The sequence below is a fragment of the Seriola aureovittata genome, chromosome 3 (genome assembly GCF_021018895.1).
Source record: "Seriola aureovittata isolate HTS-2021-v1 ecotype China chromosome 3, ASM2101889v1, whole genome shotgun sequence".
Taxonomy (NCBI): domain Eukaryota; kingdom Metazoa; phylum Chordata; class Actinopteri; order Carangiformes; family Carangidae; genus Seriola; species Seriola aureovittata.
This window is the reverse complement of record NC_079366.1, coordinates 7,172,818-7,188,703: the sequence shown is the minus strand read 5'-3', so window position 1 is coordinate 7,188,703 and position 15,886 is coordinate 7,172,818. Positions and strand designations below refer to the sequence as shown.

The window sequence follows — 15,886 nt, the reverse complement described above, 5'->3', positions numbered from 1 at the left end:
ACGTTTATATTGTACATATTTCAAAACAGTTTTGATCCATTTACATTTATCAGTAACGATGTAATCAATGCCTGGATTATGTTCAGAGGCAGTGTTTATTTGAGTAAATTAAGTGCTACATTTATCTACTTCACTGCTACACTGCAGAGACCGGGGTTCACATCCAGATTCCTGACTGTGAAAAGGTTTAGGCAACAAAAGCACTTTGGTTGAATGTGCCGTTTTTGTCGGGAGTGGGTGGTGGTGGTTGTCGCTTCAACCATCGTTGTCTTTATAATACAAGAAGTTATAATACGCAGCACTACGTCTTCAGGGCAGGCTATTGGAAAGTGATTGGACAGCCTGGAATGGGGCCGAGGCTAGCTGGTTAGCATGCTAACTTCAGTACAAGAAAAGAACTGATAGAAATAGGAGTTAACATTGCTGTTGTTTTCCACCATTGGATACAGCGCTCGTGGGTAAAAGAATGAAGTTTGATGTTGAACTTCTTCTAGACTGTTGAGTCAACAGCTGTTAATGCTATAAAACTTACAAATAGCTCCATTTAAGGTTATATGAAGATCATGGTTCTGTTTAAATATTCATGATTTAAGTCACTGTGCGCACACACAAGTGCTGCCAGTGCCTAAAGTATAAAGAAAATAAATGTAATAATGCTGTGGTCACTGAAAGTGTATACTGTATTGCAATATCAGATGTTTCAACAGAAAACTAAAAAATCTAATACGTTGTCAACAAACATTGTCAACATTTTTGCAGCTTGCCAAATACTTTAATTAACATTTCCCTGCATTAATAGGAAATCTTATCTAGGTGGCATTTTGTTTCCTTTAAACGTGCTTTTACGATTGCAAATTATTTCTACATAATGCAGGGTTCCAGGGTCTGGTAAATGACCTTGCCTTAAACTCCACACCTTCATTTTTAACTCAACTACTCTTGTGCAAATGTTTTTATATGCTGCGTTGTTATCATGACTTGTAAACTGACCTTTGTCAGTAAAATCTGTGCGAAGTCCCCTTTAAACTATTCTGAGGCAACTGCATAGAACATGTATTGTTTTCCCAACCCCATCACCAGAAACAAGTGATGTTATTGCACAATTCTACAAAACTCTGAGTTATGCTTTATGACGTTTTTCAAGTTCTTACTTTCTACAGTTTTTGCACATGGCAGTTTGGATAAGATTATTATCGTTAGGATTAAATCAATTGAAGATCATTGTTATGGCAACAAGGTTTGTAGTTTAAAAAGGACACAAACTTGCATCAACTCTGCAAACACATCAAAGTCTGACCTGCTACGTGTCCATCTACGCCCACAACCTCTGGACACTTACTTTCCATGTCACCACTATACAACAGTAATAGAGAGCTTCATGTAAATGTTGACTTGCAACAGCAATCAATTATGTGCACCATGATAAATTCAGATAGCTTTCAGAAAGTCTTCAAAAATGCTCCTTTTCTCTGTGTACACACACACACACACACACACACACACACACACACACACAAAGAGAGAAAAAATTAAAATTGGGAGAAACAAACCAGGGAGGTCTTGCCAAGTCTGACAGGCAGGGAAGGGAAGCTAATTATCCCATGGTGCTTGGAAGCTAAAGTGCTCATTGACAATCACAGGACTGCTCTCAGGGTGTATATAGCTATTAGGCTGAGAGACAAGGGTTGGCCAAAAGCACTGATCAGTGTGGTCATGCAAGCCAAGCCAGATCAACCACTAGCCTACAGCTGTTTGGCAAGAAGTGTTACAGTACAAATTTCTGCATAAGTCATCCGACTCAACTGTTGAAGATGTAGGTCTTAACTAAACAGGGGTAGTGGGAAATGAACAAGAATATCAATAATCAAAACAGTAGACATGGCAAATAAAGACGAAATGCATTAACATGGGATGTGGTTTCCTGTAACAACAAGTATTATATTAATAAATATAATCCATTGATGTTGAATAATAGCCATAAAATACATTGTATTCTAACAGAATAATGTAAGGGTCAATGGATGCACTGGGAACAGATTGAAATATAGTGTTCCTAACAAACTCAGGAGGTGGTTTTTGAAAAATAATGGCTACAAATTGGTCCAAGCCACATACACAATGTACTCCTCACAAATCATTGTATCCACAAGAACGAAACAGGAAAGATAAATGCTGCACAGTTTTTGTTTGAACTAAGCACCACTGCAGAAGCAAAAACAATCGGAGGGAAACTCCAACCACTGGTTGGACATGAGATGAGTATTAAACCAGTGGTAGAAAGTATTAAGCATTTACTCAAGTATTGTATTCAAGTACAATTTTGAGTTTGTGCTACTGTATACTACAATTTCACTACATTTCAGAAGGAGATATGTTACTTTTTATTCCATTATACTTTTATGGCAGCTATAGCAAGTAGTTATTAGTTATCCAATATTTTATAAAAAAACAAACATTTAAAGACAAGAATAATTCAAATTTAAGAATGTTTTTTCCTCTTTACCAGCCCATTAATGAATTCCAGACCTCCCAGGTTTATCTTATGACAATTAGGAGGGGAACCAACCCCTGAGCTGGGAACCACTGGACAAAGCTACAACAATTATACTTGGCTGCAACAATCTAATAATGTAATGTATAATAATATATCAATCATGACAGCTATTTTTCTGCATGGTGAGTTCCTTTACTTTGACATTGACACATTGACTTTTCAGTCACTATCAGTACATTTTACTGATACTTCTGCACTGAAGTAGGAGTTTGAATATACACCATTTACTTGTAGTAAGCATTTTTAGATTTGTTAAGGATCTGAGTCATTCATCCACCAATGTTATATTCACATTTTCAGTGCTGCCCCAGCTGGTTTTCATATTAGAGGGCAAAATTAGTTCAGATTGCCTCACCTCTATAGCATTTCGATAACAAATACAAATATAATGTGGATAAATCAGGATGAATCACATCTGAATACAATCTCAGTGCAGAGCACCTGAAATGTCAGGTGTGAATAATGTGTATGACAACAAATTACAAGAGTTCAGAGCATGAAAACAGCAACCATCAATTTCAACCCTAACCACAATGTGATGGCAATGATAACGATAATGGGACGAGAAAAGGACAAAAGATAAAGACAATGAAGTGGAGGAAAAAGCAAAAGAACAATAGAAGGAATCAAGAAAGAAAAAAGAAAAGTTGAATGGACTGTGTGTGCATGCTGACAAAACCTATTTATTCAGGCCCGTCCAATGAGTCTGATGCATTGTTCAGAACTTGATTATTATATTAAGCGCATATGTTTGATCAGGCTCATTTTTTTTATCTTTCTGCAAAAGCCATACACAGCATGTTTAGTTGAACTCATCAGTCTTGGACTATTCATCCAAGTGAGTGTAATTGAACTGCTGAGGTACTGCAATTTGCGGACTCAAATGGTCTTTGAAAAATAAAAGTGGCTGAAATTTGAATCATGCATCCAATCCTGGACACTAACAGCAGATTTATGCAATTAACCCCATCACATAGCTGCCCCAGATTTGGGTGGAGGGTGGAGGGGGTGGGGTATAGGTAATACCTACAAGGTCCCCATCTGGATGTAAATACGCCTGTTCTTTTAAATGGACGATTTTACAAGCACAAAAAGCCATCAGAATCCTCACACCTCTGCCACCCTCTGGCAATGTAATCACTTTGTGCATTGGATATTGCATTTATTTTTTAATATTTCACTCTCCCCCGTCTGTTCGTCTTTTTCTACCTCGGCTTGCTCCCCTGCATGCATTCCATTTTCATTCTCACTCTAAATGGCATTTCTTCCCTAGAAATTAGATATCAGCCCGGCTGTCCCTTATTATTTCAACCCAGAAGTGAGGACTCCAGTTACGACCTAGATATCGCTCTCTCCTCTCTCTCTCGCTTCTTCTTTCCTTCCCCTCTCTCCCTCTCTAGCCCTGTCTCTTTATCCCCTTTATCTCCGTTCATAGCTCTCCCCTCCCTCTTATCCTCACCTCCGAGGCCTCACCTCCTCTCTTGCCTCACCTATCTCTTGCATTAAATCAAATGGAACACATTAAAAGTGGCATGCACAGCAGACAATGGCTTTTATGATTGCCTGCCGTGTTCAGCCTGGTTGTGCTGCACAGCCCCATAAAATGCCATTTGTATCACCTCATTTCATAGGGCCTTACGACACAGACGAAACAGAGAGGGAGACTGAGAGGAGACACAGAAACCGAGCAGAGATATAGTAGGTTGAGCGTGGAGAGAGTATGAAAGAGAGAATGAAAAGGGGGTGAGAGTTTAGCAGAGAGGAAAGGAGAGGCCAAAGAGAGTAAGAGAAGAATTAGAAAAGGAGATAGGATGTAGAGTCAGAGTAAAATATGAGCAGAGAAAAATAGGATGAAATAGCAAAAAGAAAAAATCTGCAAGAGCGATGGAGCCAGAATGAGGGGGCAAGACAGGACAGGTGAGAAATGAGGGTAAAAAAATGGAGGGAGAGTGAGGAAAGAATTGGCAGAGAAAGAGAGGAAGGGATAAATGAATGAATAGGAAGAGTGAGATGTGTGGAATAGAGAGTTATAGGTGAGAGTAGGAAGAAAAACCTAGAGAAGAAAAGAGGTGGTGAAAAAAGGGTGAGAAAAATGATATTGTGAGAGAGCGATAGACAGTAGGAGAGAGAGAGAGAGTGAGAGCTGTATTGTGACTGAGATTACCCCGGAAAGCCCTGACACTATTCAAATAAGAACAAGCTGCCAGGACAACTACGAGGATTTAGAGCAATAAGAAATATATAGCAACCCGGGGAGAGAGAGAGGGCTGATGAGGGCACATCTCTTGCTCTCTCCTCGCCTCCCTTCCTCCCTCTCCATTAGTACAGTGAGCATATTGGGCTTATTAAATTCTAATTGTCTGTAATGGCCGCCCAGGCTCTCTGAGGCACTGTGACAGGGTGAGAGTGAGCAGAGGTATTTGTTGTGCTAATTGGAAACCGTTCAGCTCCCTTAAGTGTTCTGCTGTTTGCCGCTGCTGATAAAAACCGGATGGAACGATGGATAGATAGCACAGGTACGGCGGGGAGAGAGAGATAGAGAGCGAGAGATGGGGTGGAGCGCCGAGCAGGGCAGGGGGGCAGAGTGTAAGAGGAGCACCTTGGGGGTATTTACCGGTGAGAAGGAATATGAAAAATCAATGAGGACATAATGAGCTTCATTTAAAAAGTTGTCAGACACTAGCGGAGGGCCGTTTAGCATGCTGGATCCACTGTGTGAAACAAAAGCTGTTTACACAACACACCAGTATGTGTTACTGAGGTTTCAGAAAACATTCACAGTAGCTGAGATTGCATTCAAGCAGCCTCATCCAGAAATGATGTAACAATATATTATTTATTTATGAATATTGTTACCTGGCTATATGCTGTGTGAGCCTTGGTTTGTATATTAAGGTTTGTTTATTTCCCTCTGTGCTCAGGAATTCCTTCACCCAACCTCCCCACCAACATCTCTCGTGTCCTTGCAGCGTCCTTACACACAGCATGCCTCAGAAAGCCATTTAGAGTTCTTCACTTGTTCTCTATACCTACTCTGCACTCTCCTCCTTTCTCCTTCCTCCCTACAGCTATATAACTAGTGGAAAGAGCAGAAGGTGTGAAGAGGTGCAAAAAGCATCTACCGTGTTTCCATATGGTCGTGCTTCCGCTGAGCTGTGCATACGCAAACACATGCTGAAAACAGACATGCAAGTGAATCTGCTCACACTGTATTTCAGGCCACTATCCTCAACACACAGAACCTCAAAAAAACCTCAAAGGAAAACCATAAGTTTTACGGAAAAGTTTTACAATTCTAAGAATTACGCTTGTTCACCTTGATGCCAAGAGTTAGATGATAAGATTATTACTGCTCTTGTCTTTCAGCATGAAGCTGGAGCTTGCAGCTAGTTAGCATAGCTTAGCATAAAGACTGGAAATATTGGGAATTAGCCTGGCTCCTTCTGATAGGGATGCTGTACTGTATCTAAGTATAATTTTGCTTGAATATTTCCATTTCATGTCATTTAATACTTCTACTGCACTACTGTACATTTCAGAGGGAACAAAGGGACTCTGTACTACTAGTTAACATTTTGCGAATAGTTGTTATAGATTAAACTTTGCAGCAGTATTTCAAAATAACCTTACCTCAACCAGCTACAACATTAAAATGCTATTTACATAGTAATGCATCAATGATCATAAGCCAGTAATACAACATATATAAATACACAGACACTGAACTTCTTATTCACATATGAAACATTGAAGTTGACAGTTAGAGAGCAGCCCAGCAGATGAGGAAAAAGCGTTTTATAAGGATGAACCTGAGCATTTCGTTGCTTTCCCCTCCCTTTTGGTTTATATACAAACTGTCAGTGGATGCATTTCACATTTTTTGGTTGTTTGATATATATTGGTGATTTATAGTTCCATGTGGGATGGGCCAAATGCCTGTCATGACATGGAAGTAAAAATCAACTAACTATGGTAATATAAGACTCTGAAAGGGGTCATTGTGCAGAAAGAGTCATTTTAATTTACAAACATGGTATTGATGATACTTATTTACTTTGATTTACTTTGTCTTAAGTACAATTTTAAATGCAGGACTTGTAATTAAGTATTTTTACACTGTCCATCAGTACTACTTTTTCTCAAGTAAAAGATCAAAGAATTCTTCCGCCACTGCCTCTGAAAAACTCAAAAGTTCACTAATTAAATTTTTTTGTCGTTCTTGTACAGATTAAACAAAAGAAATAAGCATTTAAGAATGTGCACTATCGCTTGGCCCGATCCAGTAACATTCTGAAGTCCTTCCTTGAGATAGCCTATAACGTGTTAATTAGTGTGCTTAATGCCCCATTTACACCTGGCATTGTATCTGGATTCTCAATGGAGCAGAGCAAAATGCATGCTATTGCTAAATGTAAATGCATGCAGAACACATTGGGATTGTGATCAGATCAACCAGAGGAGGTCTCCATATTGTTAAGAAGAAAATCCCTCCAGCAAATTGCAACTAAATTGCGCCTTTTCCTGCTACCTAAAGCTGGCTGGGCAAAAGCTACAGAAAATGATCGTTAGCTAGCAAGTCTTTTTGACAAATGTGCCTGCGTTGCCTAACTAGTTTGCATATTATATTATTAATAAATGACAATGTAGACACAATAAAGCTAATGAGGATGCATGTTTATGCCAGGTGTAAAAGCGAAGTCCCATGGACATCATGTTTTTTCCTAGATAATGTATCCAGATATAGATCACGTGTTATCACCAGGCATAAGTTGGGCCTTACAGGTGCTGGCAGTCAGAGCCAGGCCAAATGACTCCCCGTTTCCCGTATTTATGTTAAGCTAGGCTAATGGCTCATATTGAAAGTACAGACATGAGAGTAGCATCAATCTTCTCATCCAACTCTCGACAGGAAAGCGAGTAAATGATTTCACACATTGTCAAACTATTCTTTAAAGTCCATCTCCATCCATTAATTTGTATCAAAAGTATTCTTGCATTGCCTTAGTCTTTTATTTGGAGGGTAATTTAGCTTCAGCAATATATATGTAATTTTTGTTCTTGGCAGCCAAATGAGTCAATCATGGCAGTCAATTGAAATGTTTTCTCCCTGTGGATTCGTGACAAATACTGCCTTCCCGGCTTATGTGGGTGTCCCATTAGAAATGAACAGAAGTGCTTTTGGCTGCCTTGTCTCCTTTCCCCCGGTGCCTTTTTAAGTGCCGCCGTGTTATTTTTACATCGCTGTGTGTCGCTGTCGCAGTGTGGCAGGTCCCACAGCGATTTGTCTCAGCGATTGTTGGGGAAGTGCGTATGGGGACAGTGGATGTGAAGATCAAAGTGTGTGCGGGGGCGTATGTGCATTTCCACATCTGATTTGTATGTGTTCATGCTCGCACTTTTTGATTGTGCCAGTACATGTGCAGGTGTTTGTGTGTATCCAAGCGTGACATGTATGTTCAGGAAAGGCTTATACTCTGTCATATTAGAAAAGGAGAAGGGAAAAGGCAGCCGTCGAGCAACGTTGGATCAAGATGCAGAGGGAATATATTTCTGGCCATAACAGTACAGAACATATTTGTTTGATTCAAAGAAACCAGAACACCGTGAACAGTGAACTAATCAACGGGTATCTCAAGAGATACTCAGCTATATTTGCTAAATAAGTAGCATATGCCAAGAAGTGCATTCGCAGAAAAAGAGGCTGATAAAGAAATGGCGAGCATGGATGATTTTACAAACACAAGCATGAAGAAGTCAACTTTAACTGGCAAATAGGTGAACAGTGTAAACACAGTGATATGGCTGAAGTCATTAGCACAAGATAAACAGGGTATTTTCTGATATTCAATTAGATTACAATTTGGCAAATGTACAAAAATATATATACACTTAGCTTAAAGGCTCATTCTTGGCATGTGGACGTGGATGGCCAACTTGATCTTTCTCCAGCCATTTCTTGACTCCTTCTCTATGACTTTGACATTTTCCCAACCACCGCTATGGCCAGTATTGGTCTGGTGTTCAGAACCTTTCATTTGGACAACATACATTTGTAAAATGGTAACAAAATAAGATCATATCATCAATATTTGATTGACACCACGCGAACATGTGAAATGCGGTCAAGACTTTCATAGTGAGTTGTGTGAAACCCCAAGAGGCAATGGTAGGGGAAACTCTGCCTTTCTCTGTGTACTTTGCATGTTCTCCTAGTGTCTGCGTAGGTTTCTTCAGGTTACACACAGTCCAAACACATGCAGATTAGGTTGATTGGTGACTCTAAACAGCCTGTAGGTGTGAATGTGAGTGTGAATTGTTGTTTGTCTCTATTTGTCAGCCCTGTGATAGACTGCTGACCCCCACTTGGGGGTGTTTTCTGGGGACCACTAGGTGTGATTGCAGAGAATTTAAATTGCACGGGTTGAAAAGGATCATTTTAAACTGAAACAGTTTTAAATGGGGATCAGTCACACACAGTAATTAATAACCTGGTTTTTGCCATTGAGGTTTCTGGTAGGTTTACTGTGTCATTGTTTGTGTTTTATATTCTTTCATGTGCATTTTCATTTTGTGTGTTTGTGTAAAGGCCCATCTTGGGGTGATTATCAGAAACTAGCTTAGGCTTTACCACCCGTGACTTGCACCTTGATTCTGCCCTGCTCTCTGGCTCCTGTACATCTGCATGTGTGACCTGTCAACAGCCGCGACAAAATACTCTTCACGACTACACACTGACTTGGTAATCCCCAATTAGACACAATAATACTATTTAGTGAGCAGCTGTCCCTACAGACACCTGACACACACATAAACACACAGACGTGAACACAGCCAAGCACACACAACAACACGCACGGTGGCACGCACACAAACACACACACATACTGTACACACACGCGCACATATGGCCCTAGCCTGCATGCTCTGCTAGAGCGTGTTAGCTGCCTCACCAGATGTCTGCTGGATAATCTAGGTGCCATAATGTGATGTTCTGCCAGCCAGTGTGTGTGTGTGTGTGTGTGTGTGTGTGTGTGTGTGTGTGTGTGTTGTGTGTGTGTGTGTGTGTGTGTGTGTTTATTTGTGCACATGCGTGTGCGTGTTTGTGTACTCTTGCCTGCCAATATTTGGGCTAAAAACTTTGTTGGCAGTTGGCTTTTTTTCAATTTAAGCATCTTGTGGGTTAAGTTACCTTTCTTGTCCGGTGTCTTCTCACTTCTCCTCCCTCTTGGTCATCTCTCACTCGCCTTATCTCTCTTCTTTACTTCTGTTCCATCACTCCTCACATAGCTCTTATTTCCCCATCATTTCTGTGTCTGGAATTCACCCCAACACCTGTGCCTTCCCTTCCCAGCCTAACGGCACATGTGCTATGTAATGCGCTGTCCAGAAACCCTTTATCTATTCAGATGTATATTGTGCTGATGGCAGACCCTTGATTTAGAGTGGTATAAGCTTAGCAGCAAAACAACATTTGAAACGAGAACTGCATAAAAATCACACCAAGCAAGTGTTTTTTTGTAGGATAAAGCTATTGTCTAAATTGGAGCGAACGAGCCCGCCCTCCTACCAGCCCATTTGTTAAGTTTCTGAGAGTTAAAACGCTGCTTCGAGTGATTTCCATTATAGCTACTACATGTGCATCACACAGACTCAAACACACCCACACCTCTGCATAATTTCTGTAACAAGTAGCCACTTATTTACACCAAATCTGCATTTGCCTCTTAACTCGCTCGCTCTGGTGGCCCACCGCAGTGACAGTCATGGTGCACATTCATTTAAGAGTTCCTCAAGCCATCCTGCTCTTCTCCTTCTATTTAATTGTTGCTCTCTCTTTCTCATTATATCAAACGCCCATTTGCTCCCCTTCTGTGTTTTAGTGAGTGAGTAATCGCACAGTCACTAAATCTTTCCTGAACTGCAGCAGGATAACAGAAAATGCATTTTAGGGTGCTCTGTGTTTAATAAAACAGTAACATGTAATAGACAATCATTTACATAAAAAAATATTTAGGGCTTTTAAATAACAATTGTTTCTAATATTTCATGATTAATTTATACATTGTTTGGTCTATACAGTGTCAGAAAATAGTGAAAAATGCCTATCACAAGTTCCCAGAGCCCCAGGTGTTGTTCTCAAATGTCTTGTTTTGTCTGATCAATGGTCAGAAAGTCAAAGACTTTCAATATATCACTGTAAAAGAAAGAAAAAAGACCATATCTTCATATTCCAGAAGCTTAAACCAGGAAATCCGCTCACATTTTTGCTCCAAACATTATTGAAAAGATTAAAATGATATCAAATTTCTTTGCAGTTGATCAACCCATCAATTAATCATTACAGCGCAACTGGATTATCAGGGTGTCCGGTGGCTTTGCTGACTCGTGCTTGTAAACCAACCTCATTAAAACCAGCACATATGGAATGTGTTACAGCAGAAACCAAGTCACTCTGCAGCATGATTCAAACCCTCAGTGCATACATACTGTAAGTCTTTCATGCATTCGAGCTGAAGGACAAGTCAGTTTCATTTCACTCGCATCAGAGGAAGTCATTTGATCCCAGAGGACACAGTTATTCAGATGTTCAGATGTCTGCTTCTCTGCTTACACAGTAGTGAATAGACCACTTTAAATGACAAGTATTTATCATGAGACAAATTCTAGAAATGACCATGAAAAATCTTCAAAGCCACAAAGTGAGAATGTGAGAATATTCATACTGTAAGAATATACATTAAAATATGAAGTGTTATCATTACAAGGAAGACAAACTCTTGCTCTTAATTTTTTTTTTTAGGTAAAAGAATATTTGGAGCTTTTCCCAGTCATTCCTATAGTTATATATAATATAATATAATCATATACTCAACAACTGTGTTTCTTACATACACAGGAATTTAACTTCTGCATTTAACCCATTCATGAGCAACACACACACACACACACACACACACCACACACACACACACACACACACACACACACACACACACACACCCTGGAGCAGTAGGCAGCACCTAGGGGGCCATTTGGTGTTTAGGTGGGTGAGGCACTTCAGTGGTGAGTGCTGGCGATCCAGGAAATCGAACTGATGACCCTTTGATCCCAAGTCTCTTCTATAACACAGCAGCATTGTTAAAACAAGTCCAACAGGGAAAGCTCTTTCCCTCAGTTTCCAAAATTCCTATTTTTGGCTCCCTCTCTCTTTTACACTGTAGTCTCAGATTGATTTTCTTACTAAATTCTCTCTGTCCTGCAACCACAATCCACAGAGAAGATCTGAGTTGATAAAAACGTTTGATCTGTGTCACCTTCAGCTATTACCCTGCACTCAAATTAATAAGCTGAAGAAGCAGCAGCTGTGCTTTAACTCTTTTCTTTTGCCCTGGGTTTTGCCTCTCAGATTACATACAGGTGTCCCTGCCTTATTGGTGAAGGTTGTTGGACAGATATGCAGCCTAAAATAAATACCTTCAGACACTACTCGAGGCGGAAAAAGCTGCCCCAACTATATATTTATATTATAGTACACTTACTAGTACGCAATATACACTTAATAATGCCCCAAAAAACGGTATTAAAGCACAGTTCTCTTTATAGTAAAGATGCAGATGTAACAATTATCTACCAGAAATGATCTCATATGTATAAAGGAAACAATTTCAAGTGTCAGGGTTGCAATACACAGGTTTACATTACATTCATGTTTTTGTTTTGTTTGTTTTCTAAAGGAGCTGTTTGTAAGTTTTGCTATTGCTACATAGCCAGGGTTAGCATTAACAGCTGTTTACTTACCAGTTTAGAAGAAATGTTGTGAGTCCGGCATCAAACAAGCTCTTGTCTCTCTCACATCTTTTCCTCTATTGGAGCCCTTCTCATCACTTTCTGATAGCAACTCACAATAGCCTCCAATCTGCTCTGAAGACGTAGCGCTGCTCTGAGGGCATATTATAACCTCTTGTCCTGTAAACACGAAGATGGTTGAAGCTTTTGTCGAGCGAAAATCACCACCACCTGCTCCCCACAAGAAATCACTTTTGTCGAAAGGGAAAAACTTACAAATAGCACTACATCTATCACAGTTTTCAGAGAACCTCCGTGTTGGACTTTGACCCTCCATATTCTTGAAATTCATCCAGGAGAATAACACCATCAGTCCATAAATGGATCCCATGATATTCCACGTTCACAAACACGTTGATTAAACCTACAGGCTTGATGTAATGCCTGTTGTCATGTGAAATTTCACTTGACTGAAATTCTGCATGTACGAATTGGAATTCCATCTCTATTTATTTAAGTTGGGAAAAAAGGGCATTATTTCCATTTGTTTATACCCTTTCAGACTGTTTGAAGTGTTTTACAATTACAGGCCAAACAGAGCAGACAAATGATGTTGACAGGGAGGCAGGCCAAGTGGAAGACAGAAAGGAATTGTACTCGCTGCATTTAAAATGGAAAATATCAAGCGGTATTCAACTGATGACTGTAATTTAGCCAAAGCTCTTCAGGGGTACTTGACAAGGCATATTAAACAGGGCGACTGCTTTTTGGAAAGCAAAACAATGACAGCATCCTTCAGGCTGCGCTACTTCGAAAAACAGCCGGCTTCATTTCAGTGACAAAGAATTGGGGCTGCCTCAGTGTTGCTTGTGGTTGATTTTGTTTTTGTCTTTAATTCTTACTTAGGAAGCACGTCAAAGGGAAGGTCCTGAGATGAGGCGAACAAGGCTCAGAATCGATATTGAGAGAGGAGAAAAATATGGGATTCCCACAGCTGAGGTTAGTGTTACTTGCAGCTCTTTCAGCCCTTTAGCACCACTGATGCGCCATGAACCAGACACCCTCAACCTGCTCGAGTAAATTTACTCAGGGTCCAAAAATGCTTAACCAGAGAGAAAGCACATATCATCCCCCACATCTTCCCCGAGACAGAAAAGAAAAGTTACTTTGTCAGCCAACTTCGCCTGCATACAAAGGCGTTTAAAAAAAGAAAAGCAACGTTTCTCTTCTCACACACACACACCACACAAACTCTCTCTCTCTCTCTCTCTCTCTCACACACACACACACACACACACACACACACACACACACACACACACACACATACATATATATATATATATAACATACAGACAGGCAGTCTGACAGACAAGGTTGGAGAGAATAGATGTGGGCAGGTTCAATGATTCCGATGTCAGAGGCGGTCTGAGCGCTCTCTGTGTCTATCCTCTCTCCACTAGACCTTACATGGCAGTTCTCCTCTCCGGGGTGTTCTGAGAAGACAAGAGGGGCGGCAGGAGGAGGGGAGCGGAGGAATGAGGGGTGGGTGGGTGGGTGGGTGTGTGGGGCTGCGCATGATGGCAGGTACTAGGGGATTGTTCCAATGCCCTTGACATAAGGGAAACGCCGGAATGAGAGAGAACAAGAGCGAACCAAGTAGGGGGGAAGCAGTGAGAGGAGAGCCTTAGGAGGAGGAGGGTGTGTGTGTGTGTGTGTGTGTGTGTGTGTGTGTGTGTGTGCGCGTGTAAAAGAGTGTGTCTTTTCACTTTAAATTTATGTATGTGTGCATTTGTATTTGAATATAAGTCTGTGCTTTCATATAGGTGTGTGTGTGTGTGTGTGTGTGTGTGTGTGTGTGTGTGTGTGTGTGTGTGTGTGTGTGTGTGTGTGTGCGCGTGCGCGTGTGTGTGTGTGTGTATATCTGCGTCTGTGTATATGTCTGTGTGTGTGTGTGTGTGTGTGTGTGTGTGTATGTCTGTGTCTGTGTGTGGTGTATGTCTGTGTCTGTGTGTGTGTCTGTGTGTTGCTTGGTTGGAAGATCAACATCAAGGCTTGTGTATTTTAAAGGTCCTGACAGTGTGTGTGAGTCAAGTATGTTTATCTGAGAGTAGTTCAATGTATGCAAATATGCCTGTGCGTGCGTGCGTGCGTGCGTGCGTGCGTGCGTGCGTGCGTGCGTGCGTGCGTGCGTGCGTGCGTGCGTGCGTGCTCACTCACTGCCCAAACCCAGTATGAGTCCCAGACCAGGGCTTTTCTTTGGGCTAGCAGATGTTTTGCTCTCACCTTGCCATACCTCATAAAGCGTGATGGCTCAGGACCCTGGGGCCAGTCTGGCACACACAGGCATGCAAACACACACACACACACACACACACACACCCTCTGTGACCCACCCCACCGCCGCCACCACAAAGCCATGCATATACACACAAAAACACATAGAAATGCACACACCCTCAAATAGGCAAAGCCGAGGTCTTCCAGCCTGTCTTCACACACTCACATACAAAGAGAGAACGTGTCAAGGGCAGAACAGTGTGAAAGTTTGGATGCCACAAAATCTCCGGCCACAGGAAAGGCAGGCAGGCGACCAACACACAGCATCTCCTCACACAGAGGAGGGAAAAGTGAAAGAGAGGTTGATTCAGTAGGTTCCTTTTGAAGTAGCGACCAGAGTAGCGCAATTGTCATGGACAGAAAAAAATAGAACTTTCATAACCATGTGTTCCATGTCAGTCAAAAAAAAAAATTAATTTGCAAGTTGTCTAACCAGAACAATAATTATACAACCTGTCATCAAACTCTTCAGACAGTTAGTCCAGTCTTTAGCCCTATTTGGACTGGAGTTATTCCTCTAGGGAAGGTGTGGTGAGTTTGTGGTTATAAACATGGGTATCTCAGCCCTGCCCCAGGAATAATTACAGGCACAGTTACCTACTGTTTTTCAGCAAACCCGCTGGTCCTCCTGCAATATAAATCCAGTCTGGAGCAACAATCTTGTATTATAATGTTTTTTTTTCTGCAGAAAGAGCAGCTTGTCCTTGTGTAGAGGAGTAAAGTGAATATTTCATTTCCTCCTCCTGTAACATTAATCCTGTATGTCAATGACATCATACTAAAAACTGCGCAACAATTGTGGTTTTTGCAGTGATTTGAACGCCCAGGAGAATTTACATCTAATGGTAATTAACAAATGTTTGCTGTAGTGTGAAATGTAAAATCAGTGCGAAATTCAACGGCCTACACTGTAGGTCATAGCACAAGGTTATCACAGCTTATGCATAATGCAGTGAGAATGCAACCGTTTCATACAGGACACAACCATATAACACACATTAAGCAATGTGTATTCAACTCACATTTGATCCACTGAGAGAGCCGTTGCTGTTAGCAGTGACTGCCGTCTGCAGTATAGCTCATAGATATTACTGTTAAACCACAGAATGAGATCAGGCTCCGCTATCAAAGAAAGTTTAACCAAATTACATATCCTATTCTGCTAATGGCTTATAAGTGTCACTCTGCAGCAGGAGAAATGACAGT

General features: G+C 41.0%; 1 long non-coding RNA gene across 1 annotated transcript in view; it reads left to right on the top strand.

The window, feature by feature from the left end:
• Positions 1 to 15,886, top strand: part of LOC130164111 (uncharacterized) — a 142,720-nt gene that overhangs the window by 95,502 nt on the left and 31,332 nt on the right. Inside the window, exon 2 of the long non-coding RNA XR_008826558.1 lies at positions 13,247 to 13,339. This is a non-coding gene — a long non-coding RNA (uncharacterized LOC130164111). The remainder of the gene's footprint in view (positions 1 to 13,246; positions 13,340 to 15,886) is intronic.